A 25,751-nucleotide genomic window follows, 5' to 3' on the forward strand; every position below is an offset into this window, starting at 1 on the left:
GGTGGTACATCTGGGATCAGGCATGAAGCAGCCAGATGACACCAGGAAGCTGCCCATGTAAGAGACCCAAACCCCCAGGTCGTGTCTATCACTGTTTTTCAGCTCCCACCTGAGCCTTCATGGGTGGAGTACCTTAAGACTAGCTGCTGGAGTAGAAAAAAAGTCGAGTTCTGTTCATGGATATGTTGACTTGATATACAGGTAAAAGCTGGAAATGAACTGCTGCTATGCTACAGTCCTACTCAGCGGTGGCCCTGAAAACCAGCAGAAAGGGGAAATCCTCCCAGTGGGCAGAGCCCCAAGCAGTATACCTAATCATCAGTTTTGTATATAAAGAGAAATCCCTGAGGTGGAACACATATGGACTCATGGGACGCAATGCATAACTGAGCTCTTGGTCACAGTCTTGGAAGGAGAAAGATGAGAAGTGATAAGAAGGTCCAGGCAAGAGGCACATGGATGAAACTATGGGAGTGGTCACGTGGTGTGAAGATCTTTGTATTACACGTTACCATCCACGAGAGAGCATCCACCCTGGAAGAGGCAGAATGACAGAATGACTCTGATGCCATGATGCCGACCAGCCTCTGCCATTTGGCCACCCTCATGCTGGCACAAATGGATGTCATGGGGCCAGAATAGAGGCTACACGTGATCCCAACAGCAAGGGCTCCTGACTCATCAAAGCTGGCCTAGATACTGCCATTGTCCAATGTCTGTGCTGCCAGCAACACGGACTAACGCTGATACCCCAATGCGGCACCGTCCTTCAAGGAGATCAACTGGCCACTTGCTGATAACTTGATTACTTTGACCCCCTTTCCCTCTGGAAGGGGAATTGATTCATTTTGATTTGAACTGACATACATTCTGGGTATAGGTTTACCTTTCCTGCCTTGCAGGGCCTCCGCCTGCACCAAGTCTGATGGCTTAGGCAGTATTTGACCCACCAACTCTGGATCCCATATAACATCAAACCAAATGATTCAAGAGAATCATTTTAAGACACACGAGGTATGGCAGTGGGCGTAAGAGCACAGGATCTTTCAGGTCCACCACAAACTGTACCCCCAGACACTACCACCTGATAGAGTGATGGGACAGCCTCTGAGTGTACTGCTGGGGCACCAGTTTGGAGATGATGCCTATGCGTATGGGACACCATTCTCCAGGATGCATGATGGACTCTAAATCAATGACCACTTTATGGTGCTACATTTCCAGGAGACAGAATGAATGGGTGTGGGTAATGAGAGGTAGAAACAGGAGGGTGTCTGTTTACCATCACTGCCGGAGACCCACTTGGGGAATCTGTGCTTCCTGTCTCCACAACACTGGAAGTCCTGGTTTTCAGAGGAGGAATGTTTTCACTAGGAGACACAGGAAGAGTCTCGTTAAACTTTAGGGTATGGTGTCACCCAGTCTCTCTGGGCTGCTTATTTATATTGAAAGACCAGTAGGCAAGGGAAAAAGGCACTAACGTAGTAGGGTTAAGGGACCTTGATTGTCAGGCGGAAGTAAGGTTATTGCTACACAAACAAAAAAAAGGGCAGAGAAGAATATGCTTGGTACCAAGGCACGAGGGAGTCTCTTGTTCTTTCCTGCCCAAACTTGATGGTAAACTGAGAAACACGGTAACCTGTGAAGTAAGTCCCGTTTACACAGAGAGGTCTGAGAAGAGTATGGCAACCAGGGATTCAGACCCCTCAGGAATCAGGATCTGGGTCAGGACACCAGATGAGCCACAGAGACCAGCATAGGTGCCAGGTGCCTAGTGAAGGGACTCTAGAACAGGTAGCGGAGGAGGGAGATTATGAGCATCTCCTGCAGTAGTGGTGTCTACAGATTGTCCCGTTAACTCCCCTTTTATACGCTTCCCCAGGAAAAGAGACACCCAGAATACCGGAGACAGAGCAAAAGCTGCTCCAAGAACTTATATAAAATAGTGGAGCCGGGCACTGCCAGGGGTGGACTGTGGTGGACACTGTGATGTGGTGCCCAGGCTGCACGCATCTGCCAGGATCGCACTCCCACAGCTGCCAGGAGTGCTGTTTACTGAGGGTCCCCGGCCGAGTCCCTCCCTCTTAGAATCTGTTTCCTGGTGAACCTATCCTGTGACAGCTCGGTTTTGAGCTCCCTGGTGTCTGTTTCCTTGTCATGTTCTAGGATACCAGTATCCCTCTTGACAAACGGCTCCCAAAATAGGAATGGAGCTCTGATTGTTCAGGGCAGAAGAGGAGACGCTCACCTCCCCTACTATAGGCTCTAGACATTTATTAACACGACCCAAGTTAGCAAAGACTCTTGCGGCCACACCACACTGTGGACTTTTCTACACTCACTCTCGGTTAAAGCGCCACACGTTTTCGAAGCCTCGCTGCTGGTAAATGTTGTGTCCCTTATCAAGCATGTGCAGTCGCACGGGGGGATCAAGCACAGGACTTAGATTCTTCTGTTCAGTTCCATCTGTTCAGTTCCTTACCAGTCCTACCTGCTGAAAGATTTTTGGATCAGACTTTCATTCGATTCATTTATCTTTCCTTTCAAATTCATGTCAGACTCAAATTTGATAAGCTGGCTTTCCATGTCCTTATTCCAGTCATTAGTGGAAACGTTCACAGGCTCTCCCAGGCCTTCGCAGGTGCTGGCTATGTCCTTGCTGCGGTGGAACAGAGAGCTCAGTCATGCCGGGAGACCACACATCTGTTCTTCTCTGCTGTGGGTCTTTGTAGGAGTTTATTATTACCATTGTTGACATGTGTTGGCCCTTTTCTCCGTGACACCATCCTAAGCACCTTCCGTCATCCTCCCACCTAATCCTCACAGCAGCCCTGTGACGTAGCCACTGTTATTAACCTTCTAGAGAGGCTAAGTAACTGGCCCAAGGTCACACAGCTATGAGGTGGCAGAGCCTGGGTCTGCACCTGGCTACGTTGACCCCGGAGCAAGTTGTCCCCCACTGTGCCATCATGCCTCTTCCAGGAAGCGAGTCCCACGGCTGGAAGTTTCCTGCTGTGGGGAGTGTGACGAAGTGTGCAGAGGGACAGGTGACTTGGGTCAGGTGAGGGGAAGTGAGAGAGAAGCTGAGGCCTGGAGAGGTACCCGTAGCATCTCTTCTCTCTGGAGAGAAGTAAACCTCTCGAGGGTAAGACAGCGGAGGGAGGAATGAAATTCACTTGGTTCTATGTTCTTTGGATGATAATAACCTTTGCTGAGTGTCCCCGGTGTGCTGGGTACCTGCAAAGCCATCAACCTGTACTAACTCAATTGTTTCTCCAACACTCCTATGAAGCATCTGTGACACTGAGAGGTTAAGGAACTTGCCCTCAGTCACAAAGCTAGTTGAAGGATGCAGCCTAGATGGGAAACTGCCAGTGTCTTCGCAAGAGAATACCAGCCTCTGCCTCAGTTTACAGATGAGCCAAGTGAAGCCCAGAAGAGGGACAATGACATTCCAAGTCACACTGTAATCTGTGGCAGAATCCTCGCAGCGATTCTGTAAATGCTGCAGGTGGCGTTGGTACTTTCCACCCTCACTCTGTTAGAATACAAACTCCATGAAGGCAGGACATATTGGCTATTTTATTTACTGATTTACTATTGTGTCCTAACTCCTAGAACAGTGCCCGGCACAGAACGGGTACTCAACCTGCTACTGAGTCACCAAAAATGACCTTAGGATCTCTAGAGTCCTGGTCGTGAACCCAACAGCCCTGTATCAATGTGTGACTTTGATCAGTGTGTGACCCACGTGTAGAGGATCAGCCATACCAAATGCTTTGTCCAAGATCTCACCCCAGTGCGGTTAACGCTTGTGAATTGGCTGGTCCGTTGCAGGATGTTTGCCTCGCCCGGTACCGTCAGATTTCAGCTGTTTGCTGAAATCACAACCTGAGCGTTGCTCAGGTAGGAATGCATGGGGAAAGCTGCACTGTTCTCTGAGCAGGTCTTGGTTGCTGCCCTGTCTCTTCTGCTACCCACACAGCACCCGGGCCGGGGCTGGGCCCCAGACAGCTGACTCTGGGCACCTTGCAGCTTCATGACAAGAACAGCTGGCCGTTTTGCTGGGCAGGTTGTGCTGTCATTGGGCTGTGTTTCTTTCTCTTTCTCTTTTTCTTTCTTTTTTTTTTTTTGACAGAGAAATAGGAACACGCTGTGCTCCTGACACAACACGAAGAATCCGTCTCCACAAGCCCTTTTTCAAGTTAGCAATAAAACATTACAAGAAATCCACCGAGGTTTTAATTATGCGGGGCCATCCAGCCTGTAAGGAGCGACAGTGGGGACCTGGCTCCTTTGGGGACCTCCCTGGAGAGCAGTGCAGAGAGGGGGGCCACTCCTAGGCCTTCGAAGGGTCTGGAATCTAAGCCACTCTTTGATTTCAGGACGGACTCTGAACAAATATTTACGAAAACAAAATATTTATTTTGAACTATTAGTCAATACCTAAATTCATCGAGCAAGAAGCTGTTTTCAGTGGCCAAATTGCAGTTTCCTTTGCTCTGACTCTGGGTTCAGAGGTGCTGGCCACGCCCATTACCGTGTGGTCAGCTAAGAGCTCACCCACTCTGAGCTTTCTACTCAATTAAGGGTCCAGTAACCTGAGCAGATCGCAAACATCCTCCCTATGATAAAAATCAGCCATGTCAGCAGGAACATCTTCTGGCTCTGTCCCGCATGTCCCTTTATTTTGCAACTTCTGCCATGTGGCTATTTCTCCTCAGGATCCTGTTAGGATGGTCCTAGTATCTCACCAAAGGCGCCCCTTGCTATATTTTAAAGGTGTATACGCTTGACTTGTGGAGTATTTGAGCTGCAAGGCCTCCTGGAGACCACCTAGTCTTTCATCTCTTTTTATAGAGGAGGAGATGGAGGTACAGAGAGGTTCAGAGTCTTGTCCAAGATCACACAGCTTGTGGTGGCAGAGGTGGGATTCAAAGCCAAACAGGTGGGCTCCCAGCTCCTGCCCTCCACTACTTGTACTGCCTCTCTAATAACTTGTTCAAGTCATTCAGCCGGGAGAAAGCCAAGTTAGAACCTCTGTTCATTTCCTAGGGCTGCCGTAACAAAACACCATAAACTGGATGGCTTAAACAGCAGAAATGTATTCTCTCACAGTTCTGGAGGTTAGAAGTTCAAGATCAAGGTGTGGGCAGGGTTGGTTCCAGCCTGTGAAGGAGAATCAGTTCCATGCCTCTCTGCTAACTTCTGGTGGTTGGCTGGCAACTTTTGGTCTTCCTTGGAAGTCCAAAGACACATCACCCCAATTTCTGTCTTCATCTTCACATGGACTTCTCCGTGTATCCGGGTCAGTATCTAAATTTCCCCTTTTAAAAAGGGCACCTACTATATATAAAATAGATAACTAATAAAGACCTACTGTATAGCACAGGGAAGTCTACTCAGTAGTCTGTAATGGCCTATATGGGAAAAGAATGTAAAAAAGAGTGGATATAGATATGTATAAATGATTCACTTTGCTACACACCTGAAACTAACACATTGTAAATCAACAATACTCCGATAAAAATTAAAAAAAAAAAAAAAGACACCAGTCATATTGGCTTAGGGGCCCACCCTACTCCAGTATGACCTCAACTTAACTAATTATATCTGAAATGACCTTATTTCAAATAAGGTTCTGGGGGCTTAAGACTTCAACATGTAAATTTGGGAGGACATAATTCAATCCATAATGAACCCCCATCTCTTAACACTTAAGTTATCCTCTTGTTATCCAGACCAACTTTTAATTTAACAAATCATAATCGAATTGAATAAAATATGAGCTCTTAGCAGCCTGGAAGGAACAATTTCAGCTTTAAATAATTGAATAATGCGACACCATGAGTCTGAACTACTGCCACGTAAATTGGTTGTGCCTCGGGTCCACGCTCCCTGGAGCGACCATCTATCTGCAGTCATTTGAAGGGGATGGTTAGTCAAAGAATCCGGAAAGAGAGGAGAGAAAGGGGTTAGACCCAAGGTCCCACGTCTGACATATTATTTACTCGGAGGTTTATTTGCATTGTCCATCTCCATGAGGGCAGAACTGGAAATATTTGGTGGACATCTGTCGTGACAGCATAGTGAGGCTCAGAGAGGCCAGGTCCCCCGCCCAGGGCTGGAGCTGGGACTGAACCACATGGTCTTAACCACACAGCAAATATTGATGCCTGGTTTATGCATTTCAGACTGTTTTCTCAACTGAACTGTAAGCTTATTGAGGGCAGAGACCCCCCTGTCCCATTGCTGTCTCAGATGCAACCTGATCGGAAGCTGCTGGGTTCTGGGGTAGGTCTCATTGTGACCCATAGCTTCAGCCTCTTTCCCCACCACTGAAATCTCAGAGAAGCCCTCACGCAGGCAGCATCCGTGCTGCACAATTGCTTTGGAAGCACAATGCATCACAGTGGCCCCTCACCCTCAATCTTCTGCTCTGCCCGCCTCACACCCCCCGCCCATTCCCCCTTGTGTAATTAAAGGAAAAACGTTCTGCATTCATTTACTTTATACTTTATCAAATAACGGAGACATGAATTAAGAGGTCCGTGGTTCTATTTCAAGGTTCACGTGCTTTCACAAACTGTGCAAAGTCGCACTCCTAAAACCAGCCGCGTCAGCAGGAAGTCTCCGCTCAGAACATGGCCATCTCTCCCTTCCTCTTTTCATTCCCCAGTGTGATGTCTAAATAGATGTGATGGTTGGGAATTCTGCAGAGACAATTGTGAGAGAATCCTCAGAACCTCCGGGATTCTGCAGTCTTTCTCTCTCCCTCTTCCTCACATATTGCACAAGAAGTCTCCTGGGGGAGGGATGCCAGGCTGTAGGCTCAACTAATCTCACTGCCACAAGCATTTGCTCAGTACCTACTGTGTACAGAGGACTGTGGTAGGCACTGCTGGGGAAGTGGAAATGTTCATATCTTAAATTTCTATAGTTCTTTCTAGTTAACAAAGAACTTCTATATTCACAGTTACATTGAATGCTTGCAAAAACTCTCTGACATAGATATTATTATTATTCGCTTTGCCACTGCTGTGAGGAAACTAAAGCTGAGAGAGATTAAATAACAGAGGCTCTTTATTTCCAGTGGGTCAAGGACCCCCTTGGTTAGACTGGTGAAGTCTGTGGACCGCAATTCAGAATAACTTTCTTAAATGCAAAAAACAAAATACATAGGCTCACAAGGGCAACCAATGATTCTGAAATACAGTTTTCAAAATAACAAGAAAGCCTGATATAGTAAATTAATTATATGCTTCTTTGTTAAGGCACTAAATAACAAGATTCTAATAACTATTTTAATTTTAAAGTAATGACTTGGATATATCAGAAATCAGCAAACTACGACCTGGATCACCATTTAAAAAAATATTTATTTATTTATTTGGTTGTGCTGGGTGTTAGTTGTGGCAGGCAGGCTCCTTAGTTGTGGTACATGAACTCTTAGTTGCAGCATGCGTATGGGATCTGTTCCCTGACCAGGGATCGAAACCGGGCCCCCTGCACTGGGACCGTGGAGTCCTATCCACTGCACCACCAGGGAAGCCCCTTGTAAATAAAGCTTTATTGGAACAGAGCCACCCCCGCTTATTTTCCTATTGTCTACGGCTGCTCTACAGCTACCACAGCAGAGCTGAGTAGTTGCAACAGAGAATGCGTGGCCCACCATGCCTAACATATTTACAATCTGGACTTCACAAAAAAGTTTGCTGACCCCTGTTGTGTTCAATGTTTTGAAATAACTGCAACAACTTGAATCCCGTAGAAATCGTGATTTCTACGGTGACAAAAATCTCAGCTATCACAAATACGACTGTGGTTTGTTGCCTCCATTTGTAATTGAAACATGTCATTTTTCCCATCCAGCTTCATGGGTCCCCAGAATTCTATCCATGATGGTGGTGAGGGTTAGAATTTAAACCCAAGTTGGTGTGGTTCAGAAACCAGCGTTTGCCCTACAACCCCCTGATGTCTGGTACTTAAGAATCTCACACACGCACACACACACACCCCTGTAGGCAGGCAGTCCCTGCCTGGTGCTATCATGAGGAGTGAGAGTGACATGGAACTCTGAGGGAGGCAGCAGTGCTCAATCTTCTAGCCTTCTGAAACCCTTGCTGAATCCAGGGCCGCCACCTGTGGTTGTGTGGGCTGGCCACTGGCCAGGAGGGTGAAGCGAACTCTGGCTCAGTCACCGCGCCTGCTTGGGGCGGGATGCCTTTCTAAATGTCTCACAAAGTTCTCTGGGTACATCTTCTCTTGAGCAACGGGGATGTTCTGATGTTTGGGCTTAGACTCAGGGGATTCTTATAGATGTGTGGTCAGTAATAAATGCAGTTTTATTGATGGATTGACTCGTGGATAGATGGTGATAGAGAGGGAAGGTCATCGTTATATGAAGGGATTTTAAAGACTACACTCTGCAAAATTTTCATTCACTCATCCCTTCATGTGTTCCTTCCTTCCTCCTTCCTAACAAACACTCATTAAATATCTACTATGTGCCAGTCTCTTAGCTAGGGGCTTCTCTGGTGTATACGAGCTGGGGAAAGTTGAGTCCTGGCTCTGTAACTTCCTAGCTATGTTACCTTGAGTGGCTTCTACTCTTTGATCTCTGTTAGCTTGTCTATAAAATGGGAATCCTAAGTACACCTGCTACCTACCTCACAGATCTGAGTTCGAGGAGATTATAGGTGAAAAGAGTGATGTGGAAAAGTTGTTTCAGAAGCTGAAAGGAGGGAGAGAGCTCTATATAGTTCAGTTTGGCTGGGCTGACTCATAGAAGTGGCTCTGAGTAAGACTTTGAAAGATGGACAGGATTTGAAGAGGCCAAAATTTAGCAGAACCCAGTAGTAGAAGCCAAAATGGTGCGATGAGTGAGGGCTGGGAGGCTGAGAAGGAGCTGTGTAATCTGGCTGTTTCCCTGAGGAGCTGTGACACTCAGCACACTCCCCGCTGAGGTTTTAGAGCCAGCCGGGAGGCAGTGTTATGAGAATGTGTTCATTATTATCATCCTCATCAACATTATTATCATTATTAATAATATGATATTTGGAGCATCTATGCACATTAATTTTACACAAGCTTATGCAGTGGCTAGATCTGACGCTGCTACCAATAAACAGCTATAACGTGGATCTTTAATTTACATAAAATAACTTATGCTAATTTAATTAGTCCTTTGTTTACAACAGAGGCTGGGCTGTGAGATATGGTTTCCTGCAGCACACGGCAGAGCTGGAAGCTAGGCACATGCATCCCCTGTGCAGGGACGCTCCTCCTACAGAGAGGAAAGAGAGACACTTGCTTTTCTGTGGGAGGACACATTCAGATTCAATAAGTTCTTATTTACAACTTTCTTCCTCATAGGAAAGAAAGTTGATGGGTGCCGTGATGGATGCTGTCCTGTCTTTAACTGATTCCATCCCGACAATCACCTGAAGAGGATCAGAGAGGTTTTATATCCAACCCCATATCACACAGCTACCGAGTGGTGAGACAGATGTAAAACCCGTATGTATCCATTTCTAGTTCTCAGCCTCTTTCTACATCCTTATGAAAACTCTTAAATACGAAGTGCTAACATGGCTTGGTATGTGGTATGTACTCAAAAAATGCCGGTTGAATGAATGAACAGCACTGTTTCAGTTAAAAGTGTTTTCAGGTGCATTTTCTCCCTGACGCTCTGCAGCAGCCCTGAGAGGCAGGTCTGGCCAGTTGCATTTTGTAGAGGAAGCTGAGCAGGTGGGGTAATGGAGAGTGCATTTCACTGTGAACTCAGAGGTCTGCATCCTCCTGCTGACTGTGTCACTGATTTATGCCCTGACCTTGGCCTGACCTTCACTCTGGTCAAAGTGCTCCCCTCACCCCAGTTCCTCCATTTCCCCATATGCGAGACAGAAAGAAGAATCCCTTGTCCTTCTAATCGGACAGGCAGAAATAAAAAAATGAGAGTGTAAGAGGCACTGTGCAGGGTGCCTGAGAATCATAAGGTGGTATTTGTCAGACTTGCCTTGGGAAACCTTGAAAAATTGAATGGAAACCACTGGGCTCATTCATCTCCTTTTAACAGCCCCATGTCATCCAGCCTGGTCTTTTCCATTCCTGCTCTGTCCAATCCTGACAACATAATTTAGTTCCAGGGAACTTGAATAGAACACAGTGGACTGATATTTCTACGCGCTCTGGCCTTGATTAATACCGTCAGGGCAGCTGCCGGTGAGGATGAGGGGCCAGACAGGATGCTGGTCAGCAGCCTCCTGTGCTCGCTGCCTGGGGGCGCCCCCTGCCCCTCCCCAGTCCCTACAGGCCCTGCGTCCCCCTCCCTCCTCCTGCCCAAGCTCTGCTGAGAGTCCCTTACCTGGTCTATTTGTCCTTCCCACTGTCCAGCCACCCATTCTGCAAACATACTGGGTATTTACTACAGCCAGGCAATGGGGATTCAGAATTAAGGACCAGCCCTGTCCTTCAAGCATTCAATCCAGGAAAAATGAAGACCAATGGACATGTGAGCAAAAATTGTTCAAGGAAGGAAGCAAGAGCTAGAATAGGGATGGAGGGATACAGGGGTAGATGGAGGGATGGGGGGATAGACGGAAGGAGGAGGCTGCTCTGCCTGGGAGGGGTAGAGAGGGCTTTACCAAGGAGACAGTGTCAAACAGGGAGTTTCGGCATTAGCAAAATATCCCCAGGAGGAGGTGTACAGGGTGGGGCAAAAGGAGAAGAGATTTCTGGCAGCGGCCACAGCACAAGCAAACTCACGAGGGTCCAAGATACCCAACTGGACAGGGCTGGCAAGCGGTCTGGGTGGCCCTACTGTGAAGTGGAGGGATGAGGTGGGGTCGGGGCCCAGAGTGGGGCCTGGATAGGGAGGAGAATGGAGCGAGTCGCCTCTTTAAGGCAGATAATGAAGGGTTTGCATCACCTGTGGTTTCAGTGTCATGCCTTTCTTTGGGAATGCACCCAAATCTGCATGGGGAGATGAAGACACTGAAGGATTGGTGGGTAGAGAGTTGGAAAGCAGACAAAGGGAAATTCCAGCACATCTCAACTTAGCGCGAGTGGAGGTAAATCTCAGATACTGGCAGGTGGGGGGAGCAGGCAGCAGGGATAGTGTGCAAGGCAGGTATTTTTCTTCCGTCTGTGTGAACAGGGACAGAAACGGCAGTCCTCTGAAAACAGTGCACGCTTCTCTTTTTTGCTTTCTTCAAAACATGCACCCACCCGGAGCTACCTAAAAAACTGCTAAACACACACAGGCTTCCTTCCTAATATTCCAACCAAACAAGAGTGCCCTTCACCCACCACAGAGGAGGGAGGAGTCCCTCGCCGCGAAGGCATCCCTCTCCCCCCCCAACAGCACCTGCATTAACGCTTCTTTTCATGGATATCAAGATTTATTGCTCCTTAAAATCAAATATTGACCTTGGCTTTTTGTCCATCAATATATGACCTTTCAAGTCAATAAACCTGGATATGCTAGTCAGTGGTTACTTATTATTTCCCCTGTCCTGAAATGGAAATCTCAGACCCCAGTGCATGGATTGAACCACAGTGATGATCTGTTTATAACCCCCTGCACTTGGAATTTGTGATTGAAGAGTTGGTTGGCAAGCTGTACGATTTCCAGGGAGCACCCCCTTCCCCCATTCCCCCCACCACCGTGCCATCAGAAGCCACTCACGGCAGATTTGCAATTCCATGGCACCTGCCTCCCTTCCTCATGAGAAACACTTTAGTCTGTCGACTTCTCTTCCACATGGCTAGGGATGGTCCCAAGCCACAGGGGAGCATGGCATCCCTCTCTGAATTTATCTAATGCCAAGAGGACATGGATGCCTTCATTGGGCTAACTGAAGGACGGCACTCTGACAACGGATTGCCCATTTCTGAAGTACCAATGACCACTGAGAGTCTGGGAGGAAGTAGAATGAGGGTTAAGCCCCCAGACCTTCTGGGTTTAATTTATTAGTCTTCCACTACTAGCTGTGTGGCTTTGGTTAAGTTCTTTCTGTTCATTCTCTCTGTGTCTCCGTTTCCTTATATGCAAAGGGAAATAACCTATGTAAGGTGCTTAATCAATGCCCTTGAAGTTGAGTGGACCAAGTGCCACGTTCAGGACAATGAAATCTGAGCAGCAGTAACAGATGTCACTTCTGAACTGGGATCATGAAAAGCCAGTCTCTCCTGCTGTAGCCGTGACCGAGAAGGTCACATGGGGCAGCTTTGGATGGTGAAGGACCTGTCAGCTGTGTGGCTGAGTCACTGCATGGAGATCACCCATCCTGGAGAGTTGCCAGGATCTACAATGAACGTTGTGTGAGCAGCAAACACACCTTTGTTGTGGTAAAGGCTCTGAGGTTTTGTAGCCACTTATTGCTGCAGCACCCAGACTCTTCCTGACTGATACGGTGCTCAACAAATATTAGCGATTATTATTGGTAGGGTTGTTACTGTAATAGGCGAGTAGATGCCCTGGTAATCCTGCCTCCCCAGCAGCAGGCACTTGACCATGACCGTCAGGAGCTCTTGTTCAAACCCAGCTTGGCTACAGATTCTGCCCTGATCCTCTGCCTCTGTCTGATGATTCGGTTCTTGCCTTCCCCCCTTGCCTCTGTCGCTGCAGCTCCACTCTCCCCCGAGACTCTACCTAGATCTTCTTATTCCATTAAATGGTCATTTCATTGATGCCCAGATCAAATTACCTGATGCAGGTAGGGTGGGGGGAAAGCACGGCACTTGGTGCCAAGAATCCTGGGTTTAAATACCAACTTGGCCTCTGCCTTTTTCTGAGCTTCTGCCCAAGCAGGGAAGGACCCTCCCTGTGGCTCATGGCACCTGGTTACCTGGGCACTGGATCTGGGTACCTCCTCCCCTGGCCTAGGTGCTCTTCAAGGGCAGGGACCTGTCTGGATCCTCCACACCCAGCTCACACTGTGATGTGTGCTTCACGAATGCTGACTGACTTAAGAGTGATGTTAAAGAAGTAAAGCTTGTAATGATCGTCTGTGCTGTCACAGCCTCAGAGGCTGTCTTCCAAAACTGCCTGCTGGGAAGCCGTGGTGTTTATCTGGGGGGACTGATGGGAGCGATAGCCCAGCACCCAGCCAGGGCAGCCCTGAGGCACCTCTGAGGGAGCCCAGAGCTCTAAGGAACACATTTGGGGAACCACAGCCTTGCTCCAAGTTCCTCGTCTTGTAAATGGGGTCGCTGGGTCCTGGAAGCTGTCAAGATGCGATCTCAGGTCCACTATTCTCCAGCCCTTTTGCTGGCTGCACATTTTGTGCAGTTTCATATCATTCAAATCAACTCTCTCTTAGGTGACTTTCAGCTGCGTTCGATCCTTCTCTACACGGAAAAGTGACCTCCCCCCCGAGTGGGTTCTGAAGACAGTGTCACAGGTGGGGCATGGGGTCCTTAGCCTAGGGGCAGGAGAGGTCACATTGCCCAGGCTTGGATCCTGGCTCTACTGTTTATTAGCTCTGTGACCCTACTTAGGTGAGAAGTTACTTATCCCCTTTGAGCCTCAACTTCCTCATCTGTTAAATGGGGGTAACCATAAAACCCACATGAAGACCTACTGTGGGTATCTGATGAGATGGCACGTGGGACGCACTTGGTCCGTGGCTGGCACACCTTCAGACCTCGGCGATGCCATGCGTCTGCCTGCGTGCCCTCTGCAAACCCACTGAGCTCATCCGGATTCTGTGCAGGGCAGCTGTCCACTCGATCATCTTTACTTCCAAAAAGAGCTGTCTCTGGGAGAGGAAGGGGCCCCCGAAATGCAGAAACCAGACCAGAAAGTACACATGGTCTCTCTCTTCACCTGGCAAGTCCTGCTCTACCTCCAGGTCCTAGTGGGATACCTCACCTCCTCAGAGAAGCCCTCACTCACTCACCCTCAGTTGGTTACATGAGCACGTCCCCTGCTCTCCATGCCATGCTGCTCTGCCTCACGTAGGACCAATCACTACTGCCACTAAATAAATGTTTATGAAATGTCTTTCATGTGTTCATATCAGTCTTCCCCTATGAAGGCAAAGGACTGAGCCTGTTTTGTCTCACCACCGCTGAGCACAGTGCCCTGCACATAGTAGGGTTTCAATAAATACTTGTTGACTGATCGAATGATACCAGACATTGTTGCTTAGATCCCTGCCATATGTTGGGTTTGGAACTGGGCGTGGTCTCAGCCTTACACATGCAAGATTTGAAGACTCCTTTGCTCCTAAAAGGGCTCTTAAAGCCGCCATGGACCGAAAATATTTATGAGCGCAAAGTGAGACTCAGAGAGGTTTAGTACTTTGCTCTTAGTCACCCAACTGGCTAGCTGCAAACCACTGCTTGAGCCCAGTTCTTAGTAACTCTAAAAACCACTCTCTTTCCCTTTCACCACCACACTTCCAGTAGATTCTGAACTTCAGCAAGCATTAGGATTCCCTGGGGCATTTGTAAAAATACAGATTCCTGAGTTTCCTCTTCAATGCTATAATACTATTTTAGTGGGTCTGAGGCAGGGCTGCCCGTAGGGCATACAGGGCCCCAGGCCACTACCTTTTTTTTTTTTTTTTTTCTTTTTTGCAGGCGAGGCAAAACACTCTGAGTCGCTCAAAATCATGTGAGCACCGTTCTGCTGGCCCAATCTCATGTGATCCTGTGAAAGAAATACTTTGCTGGCTGGTGGGAGCAATTCATTTGCCAAGCTTTCTGCCTGGTACGGGGCCCGACCATGGGGCCCTGGGATGACCCCATATATGTGAGTGCTAGGAGCTCTCTAGGGCATCTGGTCAACCCATGGGGGCAGTGGGGTGGTGGTAGCGGGGGTACACAGTCTCTGAGGAAGAGAAACAAGTGGGGATTGGGATTCATACGGGACCAGGTCCAGGCATGGGAACACCATATGGATAACACTATAAACCCGGCCAGTCCTGGGCACCAGGAAGGCCCTCCAAAGCAGGGAGCCCCCTGAGGTGTAAGCCACATGGCAGGGGAGTACTGTCTGGAGGAGACCTGGGAGCCTGAATTTACAGCAGCACCCTAGGGGATTCTGATGTGGAGCTACTGTGGGTCATACTTCGGGAAACATTGCTCTAGCAGACTAGTGTCTGTTCCAGGTAGGAAGAGCTTCTGAGAGCTGAAGCTAGTCAGGGATGGAAGGCTTCCTGGGTCACCAGTGAGCTCTGGGGCAGGCTCACAGGCCTGGGAGCTCCCTGCCTGGCCTGGTGGCTATCACTCTTCAGGTCCCTCTAACAGGAGGAGGGGGGTGGAGGCTGGATGGTGACTCTGCCTCCCAGGGGGCCTTCCGATCAGACGGGCCCTTGGCAGCCTCCTAATTTGCTTCCTCCTCACAGCGCCAGTATCAGCTTTCTGATGCAGAGGGACCCCAGTAATGAGTTTCTATTAAAAGAGCTGAATCTCAGCTCTCGGAACTCAATGTTCAGAATAAACAATGGGGCAGAATCCTATTAAAAAAGGCTTCCAACACGGACAAATTAAGCCCTTGGGAATGCCTTACAAAGAATACATTTTTCCAGTGTCGAACCAAGATCAATAGAGAAAAACAAATAATTTCAAGTGGGAGTCGTCATAATGATACCCAGGTAGGGGCAGGGGTTGGGTGGGTACGTTATTTTGGCCTGAGGACACCCCAGCAGAGATAATGAGGGAGCAGAGGAAGGAAGCTCGTAATGGGCGTGAGGGGTGCCTGGGTCTCCCAGGCGGCAGAGCCAGGAGGATGTCACGTCTCATTTGTCTCTGTCGAGAGGAGACTCCCTCTTTCTCTGGGGGATGGTTAAGCCCACACTGCTGCTCTCCTTGCGCAAGCTTGGGGAAGGGGGCGGGAGACCTTGGCTTTGTTTGCCAGGGAGACAGATCTGATCTCTGCTCAGGCGGGGCAGGGAAGTTGGGCATGCCTCACTCCGGAGCAGAGTGAAGGTCCCCAGACATCTGCACAGATGCCTGAATCGTCACCACTAAAGCTCTACCCCCTGCTCTGCTCTCTCCACTTGTGACTGCTCTGTGAACATCACTCTTGCAATATCCAATTTTGCTCCCTGGGGCCGAGTAAAATCTTTCCCGTCATTCCAGGCTGATCTCGAGTTGCTCCCTCTTCGTGAAACCTTTCCTAAATTCCTCCCCACTCTTCTAGATTCCTAGCGATCTGAGTGACACCCCTGAGTGTTTCAGGAGTGCAAGGAGGCTCCCTGCCTGGCACATCTCTGCCCCTACCGCCTGCTTGGAGCCTGTCCCATTGCTGTTGTCTGCCCTGTTGATGCATTGCCAGTGCCTCTTTCTCCTTCCGGGGACCCCTGTATTCAGCCCAGCTCACCCCACTTCACTGAGCAGTGCTCCATGGTAGTTTCCATGCCAGGCTCTGGGAGACCCAGGTTGACCAAGACATAGGCTGGGATCCTCTGAAGGTAGGGACTCACCTAGCCTTCCACTGTGGTCCAGGTGCCTCCACTAACAAATGAAGAAGCAGAGATCCTGAGGAAGAGGGTGACGTGGTCAGGGACAAACAGAGAGTGGGCAGTGGAGGGATCTGGAACTCAGTTCTACTGCTTCCCTCTAGCAGAGGTTCATTGAGGCCCTACTTCGTGCAAAGCACTTTTCGGTCTGTTCTCTCTATACTAATGCACAATAGTATCCCAGATGGCTACTGAATTTCCCCCCATTTTACAGGTGAGGAAACTGAGGCGTAGTGAGGTTAAGTAACTGGCCCAAGGCCTTTAGCTTCAGGTGACCAGATCTTCTGCCCCTAGCTAGCCCTCTTTCCTCTGAGTTACCCAGGGAGGACTGTGGAGGGTGGGGCATGGTACAGGCAGACCTAGAAAGGTGATAGGGGCCCCAGGGAGGACCAGGGTGCCAGGGCCACAGTGGGGAGCAAGAGGAGAGGAAGATCCAAAGCTGCTGATGCTCCTGGCTGACTCAGGGTGCACTTCTATTGGCTGGTCATGGAGCCAATTGGGGCTGCCCCTCTTTGGGTGTCCTGAGTTCACCGGAGATTGCAATTGCATTTTGCTTCACTCAGTAAAGACCCTGAGAAGTCCTGCAGCAACTTCAATTTTCCCAGTGTCTACCAAGGTGCCCTTTCTTGTCACCTGAGAATGCCTTTTAACATCCCTTGCCACTCGCCTTGGGAAGTTCATTTCTAGGCAACGTGGATGCCAGGCCAGGAGGGAGGAGTTGGCGACCAGGAATTGAAATGTATAGTGGCAAGGCTGTGGGTTTTCCCATTCAAGGGAAGGAGAGGATGTCCAGGACAAGGAGTAGGTCAGCGGTGCAAATGCCTCAGTTGCCGAGGAAGGTGAGGTGTGAGATGGCCTGCAGATTTGGTAAGGAGGAGTCTGGGGTAGAAATCGTATGCAGGCACTGGTAGGAGTACACACATATGTCCAGTCTACCATCTACCGCTCCACCAGCGGAGCGATGGAAGGTGAACCAAGAAGGGTGGGGCGGGGGGAGGGTGGCTTATCTCTGAACACTCAGAATGCACGTGTGTCCTGATGCACCGATTCTACTTCTGTCCGTCTACCTGAGAGAAACACTCACGCGCGTGCTCGCGGAGCCCTGCTGGATGTTTATTGCAGGCTTGTTAGGCAGAGTCAGAAATGGCAACAGCCTTAATGCCTATGAGTGCGAGAATGTCTAGAGGCCTTATGGCGGGTCTATATTTCAGCAGTTAGAAAGACTGGGGGAGAAACTTAGGTACAAGACAGAAGGGTCTCCAGGATAGTACTGAATGAACAAAGCGCAGTGCAGAATGCACATATAAGATGATCCTCCTGAAGTGAAAAAACACATGTGCATGCGCACACGCAAATACACACTCAGGCCCACGTACACACACAGGCACACGATGCATATATGCACACACAGACACAATGCACACAAGCACACACAGAGACACACAACGTACACACACATATGCACATATAGTCATGCACAGACACGATGCGCACATGCACTCACAAACAGAACACTGAACATTGGTGGTGAGGAGAGCAACCTCTAAATCCAGAATTTCTCTGAATCATCATTCTGCCGCTTCCTAAATTTGTAACCTTAGGCAATAGTCTAACTTTCTTGTACCTCAGTTTGCTCATCTGTAAAATACGGATAATTATATTTCCACCTCAAGAAATTATTGAATGGAGTTGGGACTTCCCTGGTGGCACAGTGGTTAAGAATCTGCCCACCAATGCAGGGGACACGGGTTTGAGCCCTGGTCCAGGAAGATCCCACATGCCGCAGAGCAACTAAGCCCGTGCGCCACAACTACTGAGCCTGCGCTCTAGAGCCCACATGCCACAGCTACTGAAGCCCGCGTGCCTAAAGCCCGTGCTCTGCAACGAAAGAAGCCACCGCAATGAGAAGTCCGTGCACTGCAACAAAGAGTAGCCCCTGCTCGCCACAACGAGAGAAAGCTTGCACGCAGCAACGAAGACTCAAAGTAGCCAAAAAAAAAAAGGAAAGAAATTATTTAATGGAGTAAGTGATTACCTGAGTTAAAGTGAGCAAAGTACTTATGAGAATGCCTGGCCCACGGTAAGGGCTAAATAAGTTAGTTGTTGCTATGACCGTATTTCATCTATTCTAACATACACATCTTTTTTCCACATCTTAAACCAGCAATTGAGATGTGGTTTATAATTGATACATCTTAACATTGAGTCATGGTTTCACTGGCAACTTTTTCTTCCTTCTTGGTAGCACATAAAACAATGGCATGTCTTACAATTGGAGATGTCTTAGGCACAATGAGATAGAACATTATTTCCAGGAAATATTTACTAGGGCTTCACACATTTGTATAGAAGCATGACCAGTAAGCTCTGGGACACACACATCCAGCTCATACCAGTGGTTCCCTTGGGGAAGAATGCTGGCCAGGGGGGTGTCAGGAAGCCTACGGCCTTATCAAGGCTGCCTTAGTGTTTTACAAGCAGTTTGGACTCGTGTTTACATGTGGTTTCACTTAGCGTTGCTTGGCTGCAGCCAGCAGACACTAACACTGGTTAACTTAAGCAAAAAGGAATTTATTGGCAGGATGTCGGGAGCTCACAGAAGTGACAGGAGCCCAGAGAAGCAGACTTGGAGAGGGGTGGGGGCCCAGGCCTCTCCCGAGGGCCTAGATTAAGAACCACAGCCACCACCTGGTAGCAGGAAACATCTGGTCTACATGCCGCCACGGCTGAGACGAATGACCTCCAATCTTCTCCTCTGTCTCTGGGTTCGGTGGCTTTTGCCATTCTTTTTGGTTGTCCATCATCTGATGACCCCTCCTTCCCAGGCTTGAGAAATTCTCTATCTTAAAGGTCTTTAGGGGAAGAGGCAGAGTCAGCCTCCCAGTGTGGACCGGGAGTGATGGATTGGCGTGGTCCCAGCATCCCTTGCAGCTAGGGAACGGGGGCTCCTGCCCAGACTGGTCAACCGCCAAGCCCCCCACCCATACAGCGAGCCAGGAGCAAGAAGGCCACGGAACAGGGGCAAGGCACATCTCTGCTGGTGACAAGAGGTTGGAGACAGCAACTGCAGCAGCAAAATTCACTTCCGGGAGCACCACTGGTCAGTGCCCGGGCAAGTGGTGTGGTAGCATGGTCCTCACTGCACTGGCTTCTTGAGGATGGTTTGCCTGTGGCCAGCTGTGGTCTGGCCTCTTTGTTTCTGTGCCTGGTTCCCATCTTTCCCAGTGAGTCTGTGGGCCACCTCACCTCCTTTTGAATAAATCCCCCTTCCTGCTTCAATCTCACCAGGTTGGATTCTGTTGCCAGCAACCAATAAGCCTGGCTGACACCCTGTGTCACTCATTCCAGATGCAAAGTCCCAGGAGAGATGTCAGGACATGTGCCTGCTCCCTAGGGTAGACCAGGAGATGTAAAAAGCTGGCTTTTGTAATGGGAGGCAGAAGACTAGAATTCCCCTCCACCAAGACCACACACAATGTAGAAGAGGCAAGTTCCGGAAGGAAATCAGGCCACTGTTAGTGAGAGAGTGTCAGGTGGAGGGCGGGGGTGGGGGGGGCAGCCAACAAAACATGACAAATGTGCATTACTGTTGGTTTTTCTTTTGTTTTGTTTTTTGTTCTTTTTTAAAAAAAATTTTATTGAAGTATAGTGGAATTACAATGTTGTGTTAGTTTCTGGTGTACAGCAAAGTGATTCATTTACACGTATATACATATATTCTTTCTCATTATAGTTTATTAGAGGAAATTGTATATAGTTCCCTGTGCTGTACAGTAGGACCTTGTTGTTTATCCATTCTAAATGTAATAGTTTTCATCTGTGAACCCCAAACTCGTAATCCTTCCCTCCCCCACCCCCTTCCCCCTTGGCAACCACAAATTGTTCTCTATGTCTGTGAGTCTGTTTCTGTTTTGTAAATAAGTTCATTTGTGTCATATTTTAGAGTCCACATATAAGTTATATCATACAGTATTTGTCTTTCTCTTTCTGGCTTACTTCACCTAGTACAATAATCTCTAGGTCAACCCATGTTGCTGTAAATGGCGTTATTTCATTCTTTTTGATGGCTGAGTAGTATTCCATTATATATATATAAGTGTATATATATATATACCACATCTTCTTTATCCATTCATCTGTCAATGGACATTTAGGTTGCTTCCATGTCTTGGCTATGATAACTAGTGCTGCTGTGAACATAGGGGTGCAGGTATCTTTTTGAATTATAGTTTTGTCTGGGTATATGCCCAGGAGTGGGATTGCTGGATCATATGGCAACTCTATTTTTAGCTTTTTGGGGAACTTCCATACTGTTTTCCGTAGTGGCTGCACCAGTTTACATTCCCACCAACAGTTGTGTAATTAAAATAATACATACCCCGTTTGGAGGAAACTCATTCGTTCATTCATTCATTGAATGATTGATTGATTCATTCATTCATTCAACAACTGACTACAAGCAACTATGTGTCGGCCCTGGGGACCTAATGCTGACAGCCCTTTCAGAGCCTGGGTCTGGTACCAGTTAAGTAAACAGACAGGGAAAGGCAGTGGGCCCAGTGCTGCAACACCAGATGACCCAGGCATTGTGGCCTAGGGAGGAGGCAGTCAGGGAAGTCTTCACAGAGGAGATGGCAAAAGAGCTCGGCCTTGAAAAAGAGGCAAGATGGGCAGGGGTTGCCAGGCTGACAAGGGCAGAGAGGAAAGGGGCGGGGAGACAGCACGTGCATAGGCTCAGGATCACGAAGGGGCACCCACCCAGTGCTCAGGGAAAGGAGAGGGCCTCAGGGGACTGGATGTGGCATGAGGGTGAAGCATGGAGAGGCAAAGGGTCCTCAGGAGGGCAGAAGTGGTGAAAGATGAGCCTGAGGGTGAGGATGGAGCCAGAGGCTAGGGCCTTGGCTGTCAAGTGAAGTAACATGGAGTGAAACACGGAGTTAGCAAAAGTGTTTTAAATGGGAGAACACATCATTAGATTCATCTTTGAGAAAGATTACTCAGGTGGATGAATGACGAAGAGTTGGTGGTGCAGCGGAGGAGGGGACGGTGCAAGAAGAAAGGAGAGGGTAGACACAGGTTCAATCTCAGAGCCTTCGTTTCGGGGAGGCAAGATCCTAGGGCAATAGTCACCGCAGCTGCCACTTCTGCCTCTGCCTCCAGCTTGCTGGGTGACTGGACGTGTCACTTCCCTTCCAGGCTACAACGATTTCTAGTAACGCTTGGTGGAATCTCCAGGACTTTCCCAGAGCAGTCCCGTCTGGCTGTTTTATATACTGGGGCTGCACCTAAGATTTCGTCCGACAAATGGTTCTGCTAGTAAGAGTCCATGTGTAAAACTACCGGACCAGCTCCCCAAGTTCCTGTGAGGCTCTGACATCTTAAGGTGACAAACTCATTCTGCTTTGCCCTGGATGTGCCCCATAGTAACTCAGAAAGTCCCATGTTGAAACACCTCAGTAGCGAACAAACTAGAGGGCTGCCATCTTATAGCCAAGATCCATGAATCTAACGTCCTGGTTCTGCCTGAAGAGACAGGACCTTGGCATGGAAGAGGTACTAGGGGTGAGACGGAACATCACGGCCGAACGTCTCAGATGGGATAGGAATGGGATGGCCTGAGGCCTCAGTGGTTGCAGACGTGTGATATCTTGTGGGAGATGGCATGGCAGCTGGAGAGGAAGTCGAGCTCGAGGAGGAAAGAGTAGCAAATCCTGGGAGCCTGTACAGTACTGGAGCTGCCAGTTCTGGTGTGGGATTTGCTTTGGATTGTGTGTCATGGAGAATCCAAAGAACACCTGCTTAATTGAAGAGTGGTTTATTTTTCTCATTAAACATTTTGTCCAGAGGGCCAGGGTCCAAGGTAAGGGGGCTCCATGAAGCCATTGAAGTCTGGGCTTCTCCATCTTGTCCACCATGTTTGGTGTGTAGGGTCATGTCCATGTTCCTGGAGATCAAGGAAGTGGCAAGGAGGAAGGGACAGTGCCTATAGGAGAAAAGCAAGCTTTCCAGGCACCCCTTTCAGACGCTTGCAGCTTTCATTGGCCGGATGAGTCACAGGGTCTCCCTGGTTGAAAGTGGGCCTGGGGAATGTAGTGCTTCAGCTGATTTGAACAAATTCAGGGGTTCCATTTGCAAGAAAGAAAGGAGAGATGGGTATTGTTTAGGCAGCTAGCTGAGCCCACCTCACCAGGATTCTACGTAACACCGAGGCACCCTAACTCCCCACCACGCAACCCCAGTCCCTGCCCCAGGGCCTCTCACGGCCATCGCTGCCAGTGGGACATGATGGGCACTCCCGGGCTGCAGCTGCTGGGGCCTCTCCTCATTTCTCTTCCCAGCAAAGGCAGACAGCAGGCGGCATGGCCCCGTCTCCTGGCAAGGTCCAGGGGACCTTGAATGCCCCCGGGGAAGGCTGTAACCCCTCCCAGTGGACTTCCTGTGGCCCGGGGCCTGACCTCATTCCAAATGGGATTTGCCTTTCCTCCTCCAGTGCACAGCCCGGAGTGTGTGTGCCCATCTGGTTCTATTTCACTCCGTGTTACTCATCAGGATGTGTTTGCCAGAAGCTATTTGATGTTCAGAAAGAATTCCAAAGCTTTGGAAAAGAAGTAAATAAAATCTTTTATCCCCCAAAGAGTTGTGAAATTGCATTTTGCTGAGGAGATGGCGGGCGCCCGCGGGCAGTCCAGCACCCCCGCCTGACACAGGTGGCTGGAGCTCCAGGTTTGCCCTCGTGCCAATTGCTTCTCTCCACAACCCTGGGCTCGGCTGGATCCCCTGGTACTCACTTGAGCCTCTCTAGTTTTTCTTGTGATGCCCGAATTTGGCCACAGAAGAAGAGGGGGACACCTCAGCCTGTCTCTTGCTCTCCAGCCAAAAAAGCTTTTAAGGAGAGCTCCTCCCCACGCATGGCCTTGTCCATGGCCTCCCTGTTGAGAAAGTGTGAGCTCCAGAGGAAACAGGCCTGGACCTGGAACTCATGCCTATGTTCTCTGCTGCAGTGGTAGTCTGCAACGGTGGACAGTACATTTCTCATGGTCCTGGGAAGACTGGGGCCTGGATCTGCTGGGGTCTGCTGGTCACAAGGCAAGGGGATATGGTCTCTCTCTCCTCTCTTCTGAGCTATCCGAGTAAATGACAGAACTCACTTGATATTAGGATATCCAGAAGGGAAAGGAAAACCAGTGTACATTGCCTGGCCTTACCTGCAGGGTAAGAGGCCACCTCCATCCCAGCATCACTGTCTCTGGAATCCACACTGCCCCTTGCCTCAGTACAGAGGTGACACTTACCCCTTCCCTTGGTGCCTTGTGGCAAGGCTGGCATTTTCCAGAGAAGTTTTGGTGAAAAATCAAATAGATGTTTCCTGTCAAGTGCTAGATCCGTAGGTTCTTTTGGCCACGTGGACCTCCATCTGCACCTAGTTACCCTGAAAGCACCTGCTGAATGAATGATCAGTGCAGGAAGGGGTACTCCAGGGGCAGAGGGAGGCTGTATCCTCACCCTTTCTTCCCTAACCATGCCCACGCTCTGGTCAAGCCCCCAAGACACGTCCATGAATGGGCCCTGCACCAGAGCTTCCACTCGGGGACTCTGGAGGGCTGATCCTCCCCCAGACATTGCATTGCAAACCCTGTAATTCACGCAGAATCCCTCCTGGAGCATCACTCATGACAGCTTACAACTCTGATTATTAAACACTGATCACTCAAAATTTAACATCCCATCTTCCCTTTGATATCCTCAACTGCTCTCTGCATAAGACAGCAAGTGCTTTCTGCAGCTCAGCATGAGGGAGGACTTCAAAGCTACCTTCCCCGCTCACCCACTCCCAGCAGCTCTGGTGCTCAGCGAGAAAAGCCGCCACATGCAAGGGATGGGGATCCCCGGTCGGCCCCATCTGTGGGACTGAGACTAGTGGGGAAACCACCCCGATTAAGATTCTGGGGTGATTCTGGGGCACAGCCTGGACTCAGGGGCACCCTGGTTCTCTCTAGAAGCAACTGTGGGTCATGGGAAGTGATTTGGATGGAGAATCAAGCAAACTGGGTCTGCACCCCTGCCACGCCCCTTACCAGCCCTGGAGCCCCAGGGAAAGCACTGTGTCCTCTCGCCAGCAAAACAGAGATGATAACACTTCCATCTCAGCCCTCGAGAGGCTTAATGAGAGGCTGGAAGGGAAAGTGCCTGGTCCAGAGCAGGTGATTAGGAGACGTGTACTGCTTCCCCCTCTGGAGAGAAGTTTGGTTTAGCCCAAGAGTGCCATCACGTTTGTAGGAAGGATGTCTCAATGGCTCCGTGAAATAGGTGATTTGGAACTCTTCAGAAGGTAGCCACTTGCATAGACACTGCTGACAGGCTGATTACAAATTATTACCATCCTTCCACTCAATCAGGCTCCCAGGGGACTGCATTTTATTAAAACTATATTAATTAGCATAGCGACCATTTGTTAAACCTGACATGAACCAGGCCCTGGGCAAACTGATTTCCCTGCGTCACCTCGTGTAATCACCACATCAACCTGTGTAGGAGGTTCTTTCACTGGGCCCCATGGACAGATGAGAGTCTCGAGGGTGACAGAGGACACACTTGCAAGATATGGCAAAACTGACTTAAAATTAGGTGAGTCAGATGCCAAAATCCACGTCCTTCCTCTGTCTTCTAATTATTCTGGGCTTGTCTAAAGGCACTCTGTACTTCACGTACCTGAAGTCAACTGACATGAATAAACTACGCTCAGGTTCTATCAGGGAGCCTGTGAGCATTTCTCTCCAGACAGATGACGGTCACATGCACGCATGTGGGTTTTACATCCTCCTGCGTGGCTGGAGACCATGTAACTTGACCCCCTGCAGGCTCCCACTTTGCTCCCAGCCCACCTGTAGGAGAGGGGTCTCAGGGCCCCGGCAGTTTGTATCAGAAGACGTACTGTCATGGCTGGATGCAGCTCAGCACATCCAAGGCAAAGCCATTCCATTTCATGCACCATTTTTGAGAATTCTCCAGTGCATAGAGCAGTGCCAGGCCAGAGATAGCAAGTGCCGAGCACAGGTCCCCTCACATCCCCAGCCCTTGTGAATGGATCATAGCACTCCTTTCCTCCAAACCCTGATGTGGCCTCCATCTTCCCTGACACCTCCCTCCAAGCTGCTGGGTTTAATAGGAAAGTTACCACCATCCCTGTGCCAGCGAATCTTCACAGGTGGAAAGGAAGCGCAGTGCAATGGGGCAGTCTCGGTGCTACTCAGGGAGACCTGAAATCTCTCATTCCAGCAC

The 25,751-nt window shown here is 49.2% G+C and overlaps 1 protein-coding gene and 1 long non-coding RNA gene across 5 annotated transcripts in view; one reads left to right on the top strand and one right to left on the bottom strand.

Moving 5' to 3' along the window:
- LOC109550135 (uncharacterized) overlaps nucleotides 1–19,998 on the top strand; it is a 226,181-nt gene extending 206,183 nt beyond the window's left edge. For 3 of the 4 annotated variants that reach the window (XR_004522650.2, XR_004522654.2, XR_004522652.2), the window contains exon 4: nucleotides 9,376–14,519. This is a non-coding gene — a long non-coding RNA (uncharacterized lncRNA). Of the gene's footprint in view, nucleotides 1–9,375; nucleotides 14,520–14,589 lie in introns of those variants that run through there. The other variant, XR_004522651.2, reaches the window with a different exon arrangement.
- A 67-nt stretch (nucleotides 19,999–20,065) lies between these two features.
- The window catches only part of RPS24 (ribosomal protein S24), a 700,934-nt gene continuing 695,248 nt past the window's right edge, over nucleotides 20,066–25,751 (bottom strand). Inside the window, exon 9 of the transcript XR_012326569.1 lies at nucleotides 20,066–22,573. The gene's annotated coding sequence lies outside the window, so the exon portion shown is untranslated. The remainder of the gene's footprint in view (nucleotides 22,574–25,751) is intronic.

Source organism: Tursiops truncatus, chromosome 16 (assembly GCF_011762595.2).
Source record: "Tursiops truncatus isolate mTurTru1 chromosome 16, mTurTru1.mat.Y, whole genome shotgun sequence".
Taxonomy (NCBI): domain Eukaryota; kingdom Metazoa; phylum Chordata; class Mammalia; order Artiodactyla; family Delphinidae; genus Tursiops; species Tursiops truncatus.